The sequence below is a fragment of the Carex rostrata genome, chromosome 12 (genome assembly GCF_964058835.1).
Source record: "Carex rostrata chromosome 12, lpCarRost1.2, whole genome shotgun sequence".
Taxonomy (NCBI): Eukaryota; Viridiplantae; Streptophyta; class Magnoliopsida; order Poales; family Cyperaceae; genus Carex; species Carex rostrata.
In genome coordinates this window covers 10563353-10584259 of record NC_135929.1, presented here as the reverse complement: position 1 = coordinate 10584259, position 20907 = coordinate 10563353, and positions in this window count along the sequence as shown.

Here is a 20907-nt window from a genome sequence, read left to right as displayed (position 1 = left end):
TCCAGATATTGCCAATTGCTTTGTTTGGTGAATTCTGCCAGTTCACCCGACAACATATAGTTGCCATATAAATAAAGCATTGTTAGATTTGTAAGGTGGAATATTTCATGTGGTAAATTTCCTCTTAATCCACATTTAGCCATGGATAGCTCCTGAAGAGTTGGGCCTACTTGAAAAACTGCCTTGCCCCACTCAGATCCACTGAGTGAAAGGTCAACCCCATTCAAGCGAAGAACTTGAAGCTTAGTGAGGTTGCTGAGTAAGATTTTTAGGCCTGTATCATGAAGGTACAAGCTGGGATAGATTACATTTGATAAGTCAAGGTACATAAGGTTGGTGAGGGCAGAAATTCTAATCGGAACTTGACTGGTAAAGCCAGAATGGGACAAGTCGAGATGGGTTAAATTAGCAAGTCGCTCAAACCCAGTTTGTGGAAGGGTAATATTATGGAAGTTGTTCCAAGAAAGGTCAAGGTACTGAAGAGAGCTGAGATTAAAAATGCCCCTCGGAAATTGGCCGACTAAGCCAGAATCGAACAAATCAAGATGGGTTAAATTATCAAGTTGCTCAAACCCAGTTTGTGGAACACCATGGAAATCGTTCCATGAAAGGTTGAGGTACCGAAGAGAGCTGAGGTTGAACAAAGCTGGGTAGATTTCACCCGAGATGGATCTGTTAAAAAGGTTGACTGTAGTCACCATACCAGTTTGCTCATCGCATGTGATACCATCCCATATGCAACAGTCGGTACTTGCATTCCATGAATAGAGTTCAGTGGTGTTGAAACCTTGCTTGAGTTGAATCAAGGCATCACTTTGGTGAGGAAGGCAGTGGGCTTGTGTTAGAATGGTGGTTTTGATGGATAAGGAGACGAGAACAAGTGATTGGAAAAGAAGTTCAAAAAGGGCCATTGCAGGAGAGAAAGAGTAAGCAAGACAATTTTAAGCAGTGCTTGGTTGTAAAATGTTGAGTATACATATATATATATATATAAGACCATGCATAAAGATCTCAAAATAAAAATACAAAACATTAATCAAAATTAATTGAACAGAGGAAAGACTTGACTTAACAGAAGACATGGAGAGCAAGTAGCAGTTAAATCAAATACTTCTAGTGAGAAAGTTTGTTTTCCTTTATCTTATCTTTTTCTCGTGGTGAACAAGTAGCAAGAAAGAAGGCCTTTCCTTTATCTTATCTTTTAAAGACTACATAAGTTTCAATTATCTTCTTGATGTTGATAGCGGGCCTCTTGATTTCATCAGTCTGACATGACCCTCTTAACTTATTGTCATATGAAGTTAAGAGACCTAGATTATTTGTTTGCTCCGGTTATTTTGCAATTAACATTAACTTCAATTCATTCTGGTGGAAATAATTCTGTTTTTCGGTTTGCTTGGTGCGCTTTGGTAAAACCCTTGGTAATTTGATTTTCTAGCTAAGAGAGAATCATTCTAGCAAATTGTGGAAAGTAGAAATTTGGCGCACTCTTGAAGTCATAAATGTTAACTTTAGACAGGTCCAATTGAGGGTTTGTAAAATCCCAAAAACTTGAGTCATGATTTATTAATTTTTTTTAGAACTTTTCAGTAATCATAGAAATTTAGACCCTTTGATACAAATATGTTCTATTTGCAATAAGAAAAAGTAGATAATGTTCCATATAATAGTTTAATTGGAAAAATTTTAAAATTAGTAATTACTCCATAGAGCGTACAGTCTTGATTTGTTCCGGTCAATGATATGAACAAATCACTACTACAAAAAATATATTTATCATCGCCCCTTTACTATTGGATGTGTTTCCTCATAGATGATGTACGTCACGAGTGTTAGCGCTATAATTACTTTGAGCTTTTCACCATCTATTCGGTATAAACAACCGGTGGCATTAATGCCTCCCCTACTTTTTCATCGGTTAAATTTTACGAACAGTTAGTACTAAACAATTTATAAACATCGGTTTGGCTAAACGGCCAATGGCACTGAAGTTCTTAACATGAAAAATACAGAGGTGAGAGGATAATTGATTTCGTTGTTTTGTGTCAGTAATCTTTTCTTGTTTAAAAAACAAAATATTTATTGCTATTTTTTTTTTTTGACATTTTTCTTCTTTAGGAAAAGTCAAGTATAAATACACCTACCTGAATTGCAATTAACAAAAGCATGGCGATTAGGGCTCAAACTCGACTCGATTCAATGAGAGAAACAAAATCATTTAGCTCTAATTTGGCCTGATTTTGAAAGAAAAAAATCAGCTCGGCTCATATTTTTTACTTATTTTTCTAGATTTATTTTGTCGGGTTATTTAGTAACCGGACTTGCAATTTATTTTATAAAATAAGAAAAAAAAGCAGCGAAATCTCATACCTTCTCTAACCAAGTGTGGATTCTCTCCAATGCAAAGGAATTCATTGGATCACTACTTAAGATCTGCACCGTTGGATCTGAAATTAATGGTTGAGATCCTTTTAGATCCATCCAATTAAATCTGGGATATAGGAGAGGAACTTAAAAGTGTTAAGTCCTCTGAACTCCCTCTTGTCTCCTTTTTTATTTTTTATTTGAGTTGTTTGACTGAACTCTTTGACCGAAGAACTCTCAGGAGCTGTAAAAATAGCTTGATAGTCCAAACTGATCTAAACCTTTCAAAGCAAATCAGATGGTCAAATCTTCCAACTGCTAATTCACATGATGACGTGACTAGTCTAAAATTTTCTCCAATCTACAATTTACGGTTCAGATCTCTTAGATCACTTTGCAGGATTTCACTCAATAAAGAAACAATACCGAAATTTTCTCAAAAAAAAAATTGCAAGTCCGGTTACTAAATAACCAGACAAAGGGCTCCCTTCCAGTTATTTAGTGACGGGACCATTTTTCTGAATCCGGGGACTAAATAATCGAAAAAGAGATCTTTGTCCAGTTATTTAATAACCGGAAGGGGCAATTTTCGAAATCTCATTAGAAAATGGTAGATTGCGTAATTTTGTAATTTTTTGGGTAATAATAAAAATTATGCATTTTTTTCCCCGATTTCAAATTTCAATTTTTTTTCAAATTTCATTTTTTTTTATTTCAATTTTTTTTTATTTCAAATTTTTTTCTAATTTCAAATTTTTTCTAATTTCAATTTTTTCTAATTTCAATTTTTTTTCAAATTTCAAAAATTTTCCAAAATTCAAATTAATTTTTTTTTTCTGGCAGCCCGCACGCTTGGCAACCGCTCAGCCGACTTGCTCCCGCTTTTGCGTGGTAGCCCAAGCGTGGGGGCTATCACAAAAAAAAAAAAAATATTTGAAATTTGGAAAAATTTTAAAATTTTCAAAACATTTGAAATTTGAAAAAAAAAATTGATTGAAAAAGTTTGAAATTTGAAATCTGTGAAAACAATGTGAAAGCGGTGAAAAAATCAGTTCTTTGTCGGTGACACCTGCAAAGAATAATCTTTGAAAAACTTAGTTTAGATTTTATACTACTGGAGATACTAAAATTTTGGAGAAAATAGCTCTTATAAGTTAACTGATAATTAACATGTGACAGGGTAAAATCGATGCAGTTTTTGTGAATGTCATTCTTTCTAGAAATCAGTTAGAAATTTGGAGGCAACTGTGTTTTGATTGATATAGAAAAATAACAAAAGACAATAGCTGGAAAATAAACATAGAAAAATAAGTAAAAATTTGAGCCGGTTCACGATCCGAGTCAAGTCGAGTCAAGCCAAGCATTTACATTAGCCGAGCTTAGCTTTTTATTTCAAAATCGAGTTCGAGCTTTTTTCAATTTCAAGTCCGATTCATTATAAAATACTAAGCCGCTCAACTCATTAATTTGCGAGCTGACTCGACTCATTAGCAGCTAATGGCGATTCAGTTATAAAATTATATATATTTGCATTTATTCTTTTTAAGTAGAATAGTAAAAAGTTAAAGTAAATATGCTCATATGTACAAATAATAATATTCCACAAAAAATTGTGCATTGAAGAATATTTTAATATATAGAATAGAAGAGTCCACAATTTATTGTGAAAGAGAAATGAAAAGGAATGTAGTAATGACTATATAAGAAAGAAGAGCTAAGGACTAATGTTGAGTAATTGTAATTTTACATAAAATATGTGGACTGAATTAATGTGGAGAGACTTGACTAATCAGTGCGATGAATAATTCAACTGATGTTGAGTGATTGCAATTTTACATAAAATATGTGGACTAAATTAATCTGGAGAGACTTGACTAATCAGTGCGATGAATAATTCAACTGATGTTGAAATGTGAACGTTGATAGGGGTGAAATAAGTTGTTATTTTTTCTATCACTTAGCCTAAATTATTGCCATTTATCGAGCTTACTTTTTAGAGAATCAGATTATTTTTTGTTATTCCACTTGATTTTAGATAATTGCATATTTTTCCTATCACCTATGGCCATGATGGGCTATCACGGCTAGTCCTTTTTTTTCGCCTCTGGCTGTGATAGATAATAACGGCCAGGTTTTTTTTCCGATTTTTTCCTTGCGCAGTCCAGTTAGAATGGATGGTGATTAATTAAGTGTTAATGCTGGCCGTGATAATCCATAACGTCCAGAGGCCGTGATTTTTCATCACGTTTTTCCTATATCTCGAAAAAACTCAAAAGCGTTCTCCAATTTCGATATTTATTTAATATATTTCCTATTAATAAAAATTTCGACGCATTGCTAGGGTGCAGAAGAAGCCATTATTTTCATATTAAAGTATTTTTTGGGACCAAATTTTAGAAATTTAGAAATTTATTTTTATTTTTTAAAATAGTTACAACATTATTGTTTATGGACCGTATAAAATTATTATTTTTAAACGATTCAAAAAGAATGCTTTTATATCTATCTTAAAAATAGTAATAAATTTCTAAAAATTATAGAAATGTAATTTGAGCAAAGCTAGGGTGTGATGTGCACACTGAGAGAGTTTGGTGAGCGCAACTCCAAAGTATATCGAATCAACTTCAAATGCTGAATCCAAACCGTTGAAATCCATGTACTTCACGGATGATACATTTACATGCATAATTTTGAAAGTTTCGAATTTATTTGCTACAAGGTCAAGCGGTCAAAGAAATGATTTTTTTATAAATTAATTTATAAGTTGTTTTATATATTCAATTTTTATCATTTCTTTGACTGCTTGACCTCGTAGCAAATAAACTCGAAACTTTTAAAATTTTGCATGTACATGTATCACTCATGAAGTACATGGATTTCCATGGTTTGGATTTAGTATTTGAAGTCGATTTGATAACATGACATATTATCTTAATGTTATAGTTGATATATAATGTCTGTCGGATGTTATAAGTCATAACAGTTTTTTTTTTTATATTTCGAAATCTAGCAAATTCATTTACTATTGTCGATTTTTATTTTGTTGTTCCTATTAATAAAAAAATCGAAATTGAATGGAACATTCGGTGCGCCTATAAGTAGCAACGAGTTTGTATTCTTTATGTACTTTTTTTTTTTTTTTTGAGAACTTGGTAGATGCTACCAAGATTGTGTTAATAAATGTGTTTACAACATCCGTCCCTAATGTATTACAAGATTTTTTATGCTATTACATCAACATGACCCGCTTGTGAACCCCTTCCTAAGGCCCGATTTCTCATGCTTCCAACTCTATTACCACAATACGTACTCCACAGTACCGCATCCTCTCTTGCTCGGTTCACAACTACCACTGTTGGTAACTTGACTCCTCGAAATATGAATTCATTTCTTTGTCTCCACAACGACCATAAAACTGCCATGAATGCAGTGGCCCATTGCTGCCTATTTTGCCCCTGTGTCTGACCACCGATTCGAATTGATGCCTCCCAAGTATCTGTGACAGTTGGTGCGTGTTGGTAGAGATTACGACACCTTCCCCATACCTCCATCGCATTAGGACATTCGAAAAACAGATGTTGAGAAGACTCAATAGGACAGTCATCACACATAACACACCAGCTGAAATGATTGTATTATAAAGAGAAGATGCCGAATAAATTCCATTTGTTGACCAGCGCCAATGCGCATGATTCTTTAAGGTGTAATTTATATACTTGAGGTGTAATTTATATAAACGAATGGTCCAAATTAATCTCAGTTAAACTAAACTCAATTCAATATTTATGAAAATGATAAGGGATCTAATTTAAAATTCATGCCAAGTTAAAAAGAACGATCTGATAGACATCAAACCTACTCTTCTCTGGTGTTTTAGAATTGATCTTCTGAAGAAGAAGAAAAAAAGAGACAAATATATAGAACGGCGTAGAGAAGTTATTTTTTCTATATATCGATTTAGGCAGGGGCGAGTCCAGTACTTCACAGGAGCAGGCACTTACCCCTGAAAAAAAAAAATCTTTATGGACCGGGCTTTTATTATAGGCTTGCCTACCCAGGCCCAGAACCCTCTCCTGTGCGAAGGAAAAGAACAAAGAAACGCTCCGCTGATCAGCCGCTCTGTCCTGCGCGAAGGAAAAGAAAAAAAAAAGAAAGAAACCCATCCCCTGCGCGAAGGAGAAGAAACCCTCTGCGGCTCCGCCTGTGCCAGCCGCGCCTGCACTGCACAAAGGAGAAGAAATTCGCTCCGCCTCTATTGCAGTACTGTTATTCGGTAAATCCCCTTTTTCTTCTGTTCTCTGCCTCTTGATGTGATCATGTGATTGGTCAATTTCATAATCCAATTGGGCTGATTCAGACGAACTGGTACAACGAAGGGAAGAACCAGGGGCCTCCTTCTGTCCTTCATAAAATTTACAGTTCTTAATTTTCTTTGTTTAATTTTTTTAATTTTCGTACTTTACTACCATTTTCCAATTTTCTTTTTGTAATCTGCTATCTTTGGTACCATATGAGCAACTGGGGCTATCATCTGGATTGATATTTCATCGAAATCAGGTGGCATCAACTTTTGCAATGAGATCCTTGAACTTTTGATCAATTGCATCTGCCCAGAAAGGAATAACATAACAAATGAGTTTCACTAAATACCTTGTCAATTTAAGAGTACTTTTGTCATAAATTAAGAGATGAGCATACAAATCATATATATGATTAATTGGTTTTTCGGTAAAAAGGAGCATTTAGCTTTTGTCCTTTTTCAATGTTTTTTATACCATATTATCATAGTTAGTTACATTGTCTATTGATAATATACCAAAAATTTAGAATTGCTTAGACTATTGGTTTTGGCTTTCGACAATTAAATGATTAGAATTGAATCGGATAATTAGAAATTTAGAAATGCTTAGACTCTTGCTTAACTCTAATTTTTTCTTTGAATTTGTTAATAGAGAATGGACAGATACTACACGACGGCACCTAAATTTTCAATTGATTCATCTTCACAAGGATCACAACAAATAGGACCTAGCTTAAGCCCTAGTAGTTCTTCATCTTCACTTAGTTGAAACCTTTGATGTTCATTTATGTTAAAAAAAAATTTTACAACTATTTATATGGTTATTCTTGCCTACCCTTGATTGAATTCCTAGCCTCGCCACTGGATTTAGGAGAAGGGCAAGGTTGTATACATGGTGTTCGAAATAAAATTTTGGTTTTTGACACTACGGGCTCTCCTCAAAAACAGGCATTTGTTGTTCAGACGTCCACTTATTAAAAGACAGTGTGTGATTCTTTTTCTCTTTTTTTTTTTTTAAATTAATACTTACATGTACTGTCTATGTGAATTCACAGTCTCTGAGATATCTCAAAAGTAGTGTGTTTTCTTTATAAATCTCAACTATTCAAATAAATTATATACGAATTTCGAAGCACAAATAATACTAGCCCCATGCGTTATCCCCGAATAGGCAACGGACACGTCAGTGGAGGATCCGTACTACTGTTATGTTTGCATAATTTACTTTTAGTCATTATAGGCTTTCCTATTTTTACAAATTCTAATTGATCCGATATTCATGAATTATAATACAAAGTTCGAAGGTCAATATAAGGTAAATTAAATGCATGTGACTTTGATTTTTATCTGCTGCATGTTGTAAAAAGACATATATTAATTCCAAAGACTGAAACTCAGCCTACTATATATTGTTATTCTTTTGTTAAGACGGTCACAAATCAAGATGGTTCTGTTCTGATATCAGAAAGAAAGAGAACTAATTTTTAATTCCGACTTTTTTTAGTGGTTTTATTCATACCAATCCAAATCCCAAGATTGTTTCAAGAAATTAAGCTTATGTCGGTACTATTAGACCAAATTCACCACATTGATACCTTTGTTAACAAACAATCACACAAATAGTTCCTAACATACATTATTTTGTGACCTTTGTGTGTAAAAAATGATATTCAATAGACAAACACGTACACTCTCATGAAAATACATAGTAATTTATACCCATTTATTATTACAAAGACCTTACATATAATATCCATCAGTGAATATGTTGAATGTAAAACCTATCTATAATGAAATTAAACGACTTTCTTCCATTCTCCCATAATATTGTTGCCCAAATTACAAAGACAAACCCCACACCTATCCCCAGTCCAATAGGAACAGAGATCCAATTTACATCAGTTGAAGACTTTGAAGGCAAACCTTTATCAAACACATAATTTGTAGGAGTTGTTGGGCAATGCATCGATAAAGGACTACCACACAATCCAGGATTACCCAAGTAAGAATCATTTGAAAAGGTTGAGAACTGATGTTCTTTTGGTATTTCTCCAACTAAATTATTGTATGACAGATTTAGTCTAGAAAGAAAAGTGAGAGAGGTGAGTTCTTGAGGGATATGTCCGGAAAACTGATTGAAGGAGAGATCCAGTAATTCAAGTTGCTTTAAATTTCCAAATTGTTGTGGAATTGGACCAATCAGGACATTGTGTGATAGGTTAAGTACATCAAGTGACTTGAGTTTTCCGATCTCTTCAGGTATTCTCCCCGAAAATGTATTATTTGACAGATCAATGTAGCTTAATATACCAAGTGAGTGTATCAGATCAAAACTCTGCCCTTTGTATGTGACGGAAGCTGCATACGAAATGTGTTTTAGATTTATCACAAAAAACAATGGGGAATTTGTAATAGATGCACTCATCATAACCTTTAGATTCATGAAAATATTTTTAGGCAATGCACCACTGAAATAATTTGAGGAAAGGTCAAGAACTTTTAGCATGGGGAAAAAGGAATCATTTCCTTTTGTTTTGATTTCCACATCTGAAATTTCTCCATAAAACATATTCGATCTTAAGATGAGAACTCTCAAATTTAAAAGATTTCCCAGCCAATAGGGAAATATGTTCACTATCTGGTTGTTTTCCAAGTCTAAGACCGCGAGATTTATTGTTTTAAGTGCACGGGCTTGACTGATATTTTGTAGCAATGGCCCGCTTAATTTGTTACTTTTCAGGTAAAGCAGTTCCAATTCAGTTTCTTTTAGAAGGCAAGATGGAATTATTCCTGTTAAATTGTTATATGAAAGATCAAGCACTCTTAGTGATGTCATATTACAAATGGAAAGGGGAATCTCTCCCGTGATACTATTATTTGAGAGGTCTAAGAAGTAAATATTTGTTTGGTAATTCAGAAAAGTAGGAAAATCTATTAAATTGCACGATGCCAGCTGGATAAATTCTATTTGTGGAAATGAAGCATAGAATGAATCGTTATGATTTTCTCCTTCTATAATTGAAAACTTGTTGTTGGAGAGATATAGAGAACCTAGGTACTTATTGTACTTGATGAATCTTGAAATTGACAATTGTCCTTGAAGATTGTTGTCTGCAAGGCCAATATTTACCAAATTTGATGATCCATTTGAGAACTCTGGTAGATATCCTGACAGCTGGTTATATCCTAGATACAAAGATTCCAAAGAAGGGTGAGAAAACAAAGACATGGGTATAGTACCTATCAATGTGTTTGACGCTAAGTCCAATTCTTCAAGCCTTGTAAGGTTTGTTATTGAAGGTGGAATTTCTCCATGGATGTTACAGTTGTAAAGACTCAATACCGATAAGTATTGGAGATTTCCAATCGAATCTGGTAATGAACCAGTGAAATTTATACCTGAAAGTTCCAGATATTGCCAATTGCTTTGTTTGGTGAATTCTGCCAGTTCAACCGACAACATATAGTTGCCATATAAATCAAGTTTTGTTAGATTTGTAAGGTGGAATATTTCATGTGGTAAATTTCCTCTTAATCCACAATCTGCCATGTATAGCTCCTGAAGAGTTGGGCCTACTTGAAAAACTGCCTTGCCCCACTCAGATCCATTGAGTGAAAGGTCAACCCCATTCAAGCGAAGAACTTGAAGCTTAGTGAGGTTGCTCAGTAAGTTTTTTAGGCCTGTATCATGAAGGTACGAGGGATCACTTGATAAGTCAAGGTACATAAGGTTGGTGAGGGCAGAAATTTTGATCGGAACTTGACCGGTAAAGCCAGAATAGGACAAGTCGAGAAGGGTTAAATTAGCAAGTCGCTCAAACCCAGTTTGTGGAAGGGTAATATTATGAAAGTAGTTGGAAGAAAGGTTGAGGTACTGAAGAGAGCTGAGATTAAAAATGCCCGTCGGAAATTGGCCGACTAAGCCAGAATAGGACAAATCAAGATGGGTTAAATTATCAAGTTGCTCAAACCCAGTTTGTGGAACACCATGGAAATCGTTCCCTGAAAGGTCAAGGTACTGAAGAGAGCTGAGATTGAACAAAGCCGGGTTGATATTACCTGAGATCTGCATGTCAAAAAGATTGAGTGCAGTCACCATACCGATTTGCTTATCGCATGTGATGCCATCCCATATGCAACAGTCGGTACTTGCATTCCATGAATGGAGTTTAGTGGTGTGGAAACCTTGCTTGAGTTGAATCAAGGCATCACTTTGGTGAGGAAGGCAGTGGGCTTGTGTTAGAATGGTGGTTTTGATGGATAAGGAGACGAGAACAAGTGATAGGAAAAGAAGTTCAAAAAGGGCCATTGCAGGAGAGAAAGAGTAAGCAAAACAATTTTAAGCGTTGCTTGGTTGTAAAATGTTGAGTATACATACACACACACATACACACACACACACACACACACACATATATATATATATATAAGACCATGCATAAAGATCTCAAAAAAAAAAAAACATTAATCAAAATTAATTGAACAGAGAAAAGTCTTGACTTAACAGAAGACATGGAGAGCAAGTAGCAGTTAAATCAAATACTTCTAGTGAGAAAGTTTGTTTTCCTTTATCTTATCTTTTTAAGACTACATAAGTTTCAATTATCTTATTGATGTTGATAGCGGGCCTCTTGATTTCATCAGTCTGACATGACCCTCCTAACTTAGTGTGATATGAAGTTAAGAGACCTAGATTATTTGTTTGCTGCAGTTATTGTGCATTTAACATTAACTTCAATTCATTCTGGTGGAAATAATTCTGTTTTTCGGTTTGCTTGGTGCACTTTGGTAAAACCCTTCTAAGAGAGAATCATTCTAGCTAGCAAATTGTGGAAAGTAGAAATTTGGCGCACACTCTTGAAGTCATAAATGTTAACTTTAGACAGGTCCAATTGAGGATTTGTAACATCCCAAAAACTTGAGTCATGATTTATTAATTTTTTAGAACTTTTCAGTAATCATAGAAATTTAGACCCTTTGATACAAAAATGTTCTATTTGCAATAAGAAAAAGTAGATAATGTTCCATATAATAGTTTAATTGGAAAAATTTTTAAATTAATAATTACTCCATAGAGCGTACAGTCTTGATTTGTTCTAGTCAATGATGTGAACAAATCACTACTACAAAAAAACATATTTATCATCGCTCCTTTACTATTAGATGTGTTTCCGCATAGATGATGTATAGCGTTATAATTACTTTGAACTTTTTATCATCTGTTCGGTATAAATAACCGATGGCGTTGATGCCTCCTCTACTTTTTTATCGGTTAAATTTTACGAACAGTTAGTACTAAGTAATTTATCAACATCGGTTTGGCTAATCGGCCGATGGCACTGAAGTTCTTAACATGAAGAATACAGAGGTGAGAGGATAATTGATTTCGTTGTTGTGTCAGTAATCTTTTCTTGTTTAAAAAACAGTATATTTATTGCTATTTTTTTTTTTGACATTTTTCTTCTTTAGGAAAAGTCAAGTATAAATACACCTACCTGAATTGCAATTAACAAAAGCATAGAGATTAGGGCTCAAACTCGGCTCGATTCAATGAGAGAAGCAAAATAATTTGGCTCTAGCTTAACCTGATTTTGAAAGAAATAATTCAATGAGAGAAGCAAAATAATTTGGCTCTAGCTTAACCTGATTCAATGAGAGAAGCAAAATAATTCGGCTCATATTTTTTACTTATTTTTCTAGATTTATTCTGTCGAGTTATTTAGTAACCGGACTTGCAGTTTATTTTATAAAATAAGAAAAAGCAGCGAAATCTCATTCCTTCTCTAACCAAGTGTGGATTCTCTCCAATGCAAAAGAATTCATTGGATCACTACTTAAGATCTGCACCGTTGGATCTGAAATTAATGGTTAAGATCCTTTTAGATCCATCCAATTAAATCTGGGATATAGGAGAGGAACTTAAAAGTGTTAAGTCCTCTGAACTCCCTCTTGTCTCCTTTTTTATTTTTTATTTGAGTTGTTTGACTGGACTCTTTGACCGAAGAACTCTCAGGAGATGTCAAAATAGCTCGATAGTCCGAACTGATCTAAACCTTTCAAAGCAAATCAGATGGTCAAATCTTCCAACTGCTAATTCACATGATGACGTGACTAGTCTAAAATTTTCTCCAATCTACAATTTACGGTTCAGATCTCTTAGATCACTCTGCAGGATTTCACTCAATAAAGGAACAAAATTGAAATTTTCTCAAAAAAAAAAAAATTGCCAGTCCGGTTACTAAATAACCGGACAAAGGGCTCCCTTCCGGTTATTTAGTTACCGGACCATTTTTCTGAATCCGGGGACTAAATAATCGAAAAAGAGATCTTTGTCCAGTTATTTAATAATCGGAAGGGGCAATTTTCGAAATCTCATTAGAAAATGGTAGAGTGCGTAATTTTGTAATTTTTTGGGTAATAATAAAAATTTCGGCATTTTTTTCACCGATTTCAAATTTCAATTTTTTTCAAATTTCAACTTTTTTCAAATTTCAACTATTTCAAATTTCAATTTTTTTTCAAATTTCAAAAAATTTCCAAAAATCAAATTAATTTTTTTTTCTGGTAGCCCCCACGCTTGGCTCCTACTCAGCCGACTTGCTCCTGCTTTTGCATGGTAGCCCCCATGCTCAGCCTGTGCGGCAGAAGGTGGGGCAAGTCAGCTGAGTGGGAGCCCAAGCGTGGGGGCTATCACGAAAAAAAAAAAAAATTTGAAATTTGGAAAAATTTTAAAATATTTAAAACATTTGAAATTTGAAAAAACTTTGAAATTTGAAAAAAGATTGAAAAAGTTTTAAATTTGAAAAAAATTGAAATTTGAAATTTGAAATCGGTGAAAACAATGTGAAAGCGGTGAAAAAATCAGCTCTTTGTCCGTGACATCTGCAAATAATAATATTTGAAAAACTTAGTTTAGATTTTATACTACTGGAGATGCTAAAATTTTCGAGAAAACAACTCTTATAAGTTAACTGATAATTAACATGTGACAGGGTAAAATCGATGCAATTTTTGTGAATGTCATTCTTTCTAGAAATCAATTAAAAATTTGGAGGCAAGTCTTTTTTGATTGATATGGAAAAATAACAAAAGACAATAGCTTGAAAATAAACATAGAAAAATAAGTAAAAATATGAGCCGGCTCACGAGCCGAGTCGAGTCGAGCCAAGCATTTACATTAGCCGAGCTTAGCTTTTTCTTTCAAAATCGAGTTCGAGCTTTTTTCAGTTTCAAGTCCGATTCATTATAAAATACTAAGCCACTCAACTCATTAATTCGCGAGCCGGCTCGACTCATTAGCAGCTAATGGCGATTCAGTTATAAAATTATATATATTTCCATTTATTCTTTTTAAGTAGAATAGTAAAAAGTTAAAGTAAATATGCTCATATGTACAAATAATAATATTCCACAAAAAATTGTGCGTTGAAGAATATTTTAATATATAGAATTGAAGAGTCCACAATTTATTGTGAAAGTGAAATGAAAGGGAATGTAGTAATGACTATATAAGAAAGAAGAGCTAAGGATTAATGTTGAGTGATTGCAATTTTACATAAAATGTGGACTGAATTAATGTGGAGAGACTTGACTAATCAGTGCGATGAATAATTCAACTGATGTTGAGTGATTGTAATTTTACATAAAATATGTGGACTGAATTAATCTGGAGAGACTTGACTAATCAGTGCGATGAAAATTCAACAAATGTTGAAATGTGAACGTTGATAGGGGTGAAATAAATCGTTATTTTTTCTATCACTTAGCCTAAATTATTGCCATTTATCGAGCTTACTTTTTAGAGAATCAGATTATTTTTTGTTATTCCACTTGATTTTAGATAATTGCATATTTTTCCTATCACCTCTGGCCATGATGGGCTATCACGGCTAGCCCTTTTTTTTCGCCTCTGGCCGTGATAGATAGTAACGGCCAGGTTTTTTTCCGGTGTTTTTTTTTTGCGCAGTTCAGTTAGAATGGATGGTGATTTATTAAGCGTTAATGCTGGTCGTGATAATCCATAACGTCCAGAGGCCGTGATTTTTCATCATGTTTTTCCTATATCTCGAAAAAACTCAAAAGCGTTCTCTAATTTCGATATTTATTTAATATATTTCCTATTAATAAAAATTTCAGCGCATTGCTAGGGTGCAGAGGAAGCCATTATTTTCATATTAAAGTATTTTTTGGGACCAAATTTTAGAAATTTAGAAATTTATTTTTAATTTTTAAAATAGATACAACATTATTGTTTATGGACCGTATAAAATTATTATTTTTAAACGATTCAAAAAGAATGCTTTTATATCTATCTTAAAAAATAGTAATAAATTTCTAAAAATTATAGAGATGTAATTTGAGCAAAGCTAGGGTGTGATGTGCTCACTGAGAGAGTTTGGTGAGCACAATTCCAAAGTATATCGGATCAACTTCAAATGCTGAATCCAAACCGTTGAAATCCATGTACTTCATGGATGATACATTTACATGCATAACTTTTGTAAAAATATCATAAAAAACACCAGACTCCCCAAACCTCCCTCCCTTTCTTTATTGATTGTCTTAATTTTTCTGATACAATGTTCTCTTCAAGAACAACCATATAATACACGGGAATTGTTTGAAAAAACAGAAACAAAGCTAATTGAGATTATTTCCTAATTTGTCTTATCTGCCAAATAGAAACAAATAACAGAAAAAATATAATGAAATAAAATCTTCAACAAAATAATATATTTCCTAATCTTGTGATTCATGGCCAGCTGTTGTTTCCCAATTCTGCACACGACAACACTCCCCCTCAAGCAGGCACGTACACATCTGTCATGCCTAGCTTGTCAAGTGTGCTCTCAAAAAACTTGCTCGACACTCCTTTTGTAAGTATATCTGCTAGTTGACTTTCAGATTTAACAAACAACAACTTCAGTATCTTCGAGTCGACTTTCTCCTTTATGAAATGTCGATCTACTTCCACATGCTTCGTTCTATCATGTTGAACTGGGTTATGAGACATATCCAGGGCTGCTTTGTTGTCTGAGTATAACTCCATCTCCTCTTGTGGTTCAAAACCAAGTTCACTCACCAATTTTCTTAACCACAATAATTCACATATTCCTTTCGCAATTCCCCGAAATTCAGCTTCTGCACTTGAAAGAGCTACTACATTTTGTTTCTTGCTCCTCCATGTAACCAAGTTCCCTCCTATAAAGGTAAAGTACCCTGAGGTGGATCTTCGGTCACTAATGCTACCTGCCCAATCGGCATTTGTATATCCTGCAATCTTCAGGTGTCCATTTTTCACGAATTGTATCCCCTTTCCAGGTGTTCCTTTCAAGTATCTAATTATACGCATCACAGCCTCTAGATGCTCTTCTTTTGGAGAATGCATGAATTGACTCACAACACTCACAGCATATGCAATATCAGGTCTGGTGTGAGATAAGTAGATCAATTTCCCTACCAATCGTTGGTACCTTTCTTTATTCGTGGGAATCCCATCGGGCAGCTCCCCAAGTTTTTGGTTTTGACATACCGGTGTATCAACTGGTTTGCATTCTAACATTCCAATCTCAGATAACAGATCAAGTACATATTTTCTTTGAGACAAAACTATACCTCGCTTGGATCGGACCACTTCAATTCCAAGGAAATACTTTAAGCCCCCAAGATTCTTCATCTCAAACTCTTTGAAGGATCTTCGAGCTTCTGTATTTCCTCTCGATCATCTCCTGTAATGATCATATCATCTACATAAATAATCAAGACAGTTAGTTTCCCTTGGTTCCTTTTAAAGAATAAAGTGTGATCTGAGTCACTCTGCCTAAAGCCGTATTTCATCATGACACTTCTAAATCTCCCAAACCAGGCTCTTGGAGATTGTTTCAATCCATAAAGTGCCATCTTCAGTTTACACACCGATCCTTCGTTTCCCAAGCCTTCATATCCAGGAGGAGGATCCATGTAAATTTCTTCGAGAGATCTCCATGTAGAAACGCATTTTTTACGACAAATTGGTGGAGAGGCCAATCTAGGTTAGCTGCAAAAGATAGTAAAACTCAAATAGTATTTAGTTTTTCTACTGGAGAGAAGGTTTCTTGGAAATCTATACCATATGTCTGAGTGTATCCTTTCGCAACTAGTCTCGCTTTATACCTCTCTACCTTACCATCAGCACCATATTTCACCGAGAATACCCACTTACATCCAACAGTTTTTTTTCCTTTTTCTAATTCAACCATCTCCCAAGTATTATTCCTTTTTAAGGCTTCCATTTCTAGTTCCATGGCTTTCACCCATCTTTGGTCTCTACGGGCCTCATTTACATTTGTTGGGATTTCAATGGATAACATTTCGTCTGTGAAATTCTTGATTTTTTCTGGTAACTGTTTGGTTGTCACATATTTGGCAATTGGGTATTGTACTTCTTTACTTGTTCCATCCTCTGGAACATACCGTTTTGGTGGTTTCCCACGGTTATTTCTTTGGGGCAAAATAAATCCAGAGTCTAGAGAACTTACCTCAGGATATTCCTCAGGAGTAATTGGATCTTGTGGTACATCTTCTGGCTGTATCACTCTGTCCCGGAGTTCTTCATTTAGATCTATCCATACCCTCAATTCGGGTTGAGATGAAGGTTCATGATTATTGACCCGATTAGGGTCCTCACTTTCCCTGTCTTCTACAGCCCTAACTGGACTAGATTCACTCCTATTTTCAGCTCGAATTGGGCTGTTTTCGCCCCTGTTTTCAGCCCGAACTGGACTGTTTTCACCCCTGTTTTCTGCCCTGTTTTCAGCCCGAACTGGACTGTTTTTGCCCCTGTTTTCTGCCCTGTTTTCAGCCCGAACTGGGCTGTTTTGGCCCCTGTTTTCTGCCCTGTTTTCAGCCCGAACTGGGCTGTTTCCACCCCTGTTTTCTGCCCTGTTTTCAGCAGCTTCGTTTTCTGTAATTTCAGGAGATTGTGCAACTTGTAACCACGACCATGGTTCCTTCTCTACCATATTCTCCCCCTGAGAAGGATACCGAGGTTCTTGAAAATATCTTTCGGTTTCCACAAATGTTACATCCATGGTTACAAACATTCTTTTAGTAGTCGGATTGTAGCATCTGTATCCCTTTTGATGCGCCCCGTACCCTACAAAAACGCACCTCATGGCACACGGTTCAATTTTGGTTCGTTGGTTCTTTGGTATGTGAACATATGCAACGCATCCAAAGATTTTTGGAGGAAGGTTAAGGATTGAAGGGATAGTCACGAAGGTGGACAGCTTTTTAAGAGGGGTTTCAAAGTTTATTATTTTGGAGGGCATTCTATTAATTAGGTAGATGGCAGTTGTTATAGCACAATCCCAATAAACTTTCGGCATATTATACTCAAATAATAAGGATCTAGCAACCTCAAGTATGTGTCTATTTTTCCTTTCCGCAACCCCATTTTGTTGCGGAGTTCCCACACATGAAGTCTCATGAATAATCCCTTTACACATGAAGAAATCCTTTAAGTTATATTAATAAATTCTCCACCATTATCGCTTCTTAAATACTTAATTCCCTTACCAAATTGTTTTTCTACCATATTATAAAATCCCTTAAAGATATTTGCCACCTCATCTTTCCCTTTCATCAAATAAATCCAAGTCATGCGAGTACAGTCATCAATGAACAAAACAAACCATTTATAACCAAGGATTGAGTTTATCGGGGATGGCCCCCACACATCAAAATGAACTAAGTCAAATAAAAAATTATTCCGACTAATACTAATAGGATATGACACACGATGACTTTTAGCCTTAATACATGTTTCACATTCAAACACAGATATATCTAAATCCGAAAAGAAATTTGGCATAAGTTTTCGCATATACCCAAATGATGGGTGTCCCAACCTTCTATGCCATCTCCAAATTTTTTCTTCACGGTTTGTAGATATGCTCTTTGTTAGATCACGCTCCCATCCTTCCAATCATCCAAGTGATACAGCCTTCCTCTTTTAGTACCATGCCCAATTATCTCCTTCGTCAGAATATCCTGAAAAATGCAAAAATGTGGATACATAAGTACTACACAATTTAGATCTTCTGCCAGTTCTCCCACGGAGATCAGTTTAGTAGACAGAGCGGGAACCACGAGAGTATTGGACAATGTTAGAGACGGAGAGACATTCACATCTCCTGCACCTGTAACAATGCATTTACCTCCACTTGCATTAAAAATTGTATCCCTTCTAGGTTTTCCCTTTCCTACTACATCTTGGTCAGAAAAGGTCATATGGTCTGTGGCCCCCGAATCTATTACCCAAGTACTAGATTTATGCTTATGAAAATCATACAAGAAAATTGCCATACCTGCTGGTTCAGTTTTCACATCTGACTCACCCGATGGAAATACGCAGTAATTTTCAGAAACAGCCACAGCAGCCCTTGCTTTTCCCGATTCTTGCCTCTTTTTCTTTAACTCTTTCCACCATTCTGGATAGCCGTGAAGCTTGAAGCAAGTGTCTTTTGAATGTTTGGGATTTCCACAATGAGTACACCCAATACCCATGGCAGGTTGAGTCTGGTTTCGGTTCCCATTTGAACTAAACTTAGTGCTGGAATTCAGATTGTAAGAGCTGGAATTTTTTACCTCATGTGGTGCAGAAATTTTTGAGATCATTGCCATAGAATCCAGCACAATTTGACCCTTACCCAACATCACAGATTGCCTCACATCTTCTCGCCGTACTCGAGCATAGGCTTGCTCTACCGTCGGCAAGGGAGTCATTTGAAGCACATCCGCCCGTACCCCATCAAGTCTGTCATCAAGTCCATCGAGAAAGGTGTAGACATGATCCTCCTGCACCACCTGATTGTATTTCTCGATGTCCTCCTTGCACTTCATTGGATTTGGCCGTCGAAAATCTATCTCCCGCCATAGAGCTTGCAATGAATTGTAGTATTCTTCAACTTGCCCACCCGATTGTTTCAGCCGGGATACTCTTTTCTTCAAGTCGTAAACTTGTGATGCATCACTGCCATCAAAAAATGTGGTAGCAATGGCGTCCCACACTTCTTTTGCTGTTGCAAAACGAATAAAATTTCCGATTAGATTTGGTGCTAGAGAATTGATAATCCAACCTTTTACAATCGAATCATCAATCTTCCACTTGTGGTGTGCCGGATTGCCTTCAGGTGGTTGTGACCGATCGCCCTTCAAGTGCCCCAACTTGTCTTTGCTGAGTACAAACATCTCTACTACTTGTGACCACAACCCGAAATTCGTTCCATCGAGTTTGATCGTGATCGGTGCAGCAGCCCCTTCAAATTGTGGAGTTGGTACTGCCTGATTCTTTGCTGTGAGGAGTTGCGCCAGTTTCTCAAGGAGTGCATCGGTCCCACTTTGATCTCCTGATCCTGTCACGCTTTCGTCAGCTTCAGACATGACAGTACTCTATTTGATCTATTGGTATAATCACTGCTCTGATACCATGTAAAAATATCATAAAAAACACCAGACTCCCCAAACCTCCCTCCCTTTCTTTATTGATTGTCTTAATTTTTCTGATACAATGTTCTCTTCAAGAACAACCATATAATACACGGGAATTGTTTGTAAAAACAGAAACAAAGCTAATTGAGATTATTTCCTAATTTGTCTTATCTGCCAAATAGAAACAAATAACAGAAAAAATATAATGAAATAAAATCTTCAACAAAATAATATATTTCCTAATCTTGTGATTCATGGCAATTCTGCACACGACAACAACTTTGAAAGTTTCGAATTTATTTGATACAAGATTAAGCGGTCAAAGAAATGAATTTTTTATAAATTAATTTATAAGTTGTTTTATATATTCAATTTTTATCATTTCTTTGATTGCTTGACCTCGTAGCAAATAAACTCGAAACTTTCAAAATTTTGCATTTACATGTATCACTCATGAAGTACATGGATTTCAATGGTTTAAATTTAGTATTTGAAGTCGATCTGATAAATTTTTTGAGTTGTGCTTATCAAACTCTCTTGATAAGCATATCACACCCTAGCTTTACTCATATAGATTTGTTATCTGGAATTCAAATCTGAAATAACGTTCTTTTTTATAGTTGATATATAATGTCTGACGGATGTTATAAGTCATAACAGTTTTTTTATATATTTCGAAATCTGACAACTTCATTTGCTATTGTCGATTTTTATTTTGTTGTTCCTATTAATAAAAAAAATTGGAATTGAATGGAACATTCGGTGCGCCTATA